The sequence below is a fragment of the Dreissena polymorpha genome, chromosome 15 (assembly GCF_020536995.1).
Source record: "Dreissena polymorpha isolate Duluth1 chromosome 15, UMN_Dpol_1.0, whole genome shotgun sequence".
NCBI classification, from domain to species: Eukaryota; Metazoa; Mollusca; class Bivalvia; order Myida; family Dreissenidae; genus Dreissena; species Dreissena polymorpha.
The window spans coordinates 11,745,637-11,746,746 of NC_068369.1; positions in this window are offsets into that span (position 1 = coordinate 11,745,637).

The following is a 1,110-nucleotide window of genomic DNA, read 5'->3' on the forward strand; positions in this document are numbered from 1 at the left end:
GAAGCTTATTGATTTCTAACACTCAAAGTATCTTTGATCTCTCATTTGACTAATTAGTTTGGTCTTGGATGAAATTGGATGTTTTTTGCGTTTGAAATTGGCATTTTTGGATGATTAAAAAAAAACAAACACACAAAAAAGACATTATCAAACATTGCTTAGAGTGAAAATATCTAACAAATTCATTCTTTCCCCACCACCATTAGCCCCACTTGCATGTCTTTTTGGTTTGTTGGTATTTTGTTTGCAGAGTTGAACACAACACCAGCTTTTAATCTTAAAGGGGCAGTTAAGCTTTAACAGGCCTAATATGGCCTTCTTCGGACTGAAAACACCCGCGTGTGAAAATATGATACAGAATGGCAAATGGACAGCTAATCCAGCCAAACTTAATTTGGTTGCACATATGGATGGATGATAATATATTAAAGAAACACATTTCAGTAAAATAATTTCTCTAATAGGTTACATACACTAAATACTTTGGTGTTCAATGCATACCCCTAAAAACAAATCTTCATTTATTTGAAGACACAATTCTCTGTACGGGCACTTGCCATGACTTTATTTTTGAATATTTCTGTGTTCATGTGGTAGGAAAACATTTTTTATACTACAAATTCCCTGTTTTGCTTTTAGGTTGGAGACTACTAACCTTGACAGTTTGGCGGTAAACCATCATCAACTGGAGAGATGCCGGTAAAAAGATGGCCATAAAACAGTGGCCGCTGATTGCATTGAGTTCTTTCTTACATATTGGATGACCTATGTTTTTTTATTGTTTAAATCATTGCGGCTTGGATGCTCTTAAGAAAAGGTATGGTTTATGGGGGTGTCTACGCGCAAAAGTTTGACTTTATTTTTTGTTAAAGTTATGTGCTTTTACATTGATTTGTGCAGGAATCTTTTTGGTATTTGTGACCTAAACTAACTTATGATAAAAATGAAATATCATCTGCAGTGCAAAATATGACTGGCAAAGCAGATTTTGGTCATTTCTTAGCAAAAGAGAAGAAAAATAAGTGCATTAAATGCATGAATTCAGCTTATTTGACCTGGAATAGTTGTTTTTCAAGTTGACCCCCCACCCCTTATATAGTGGAATAAGGG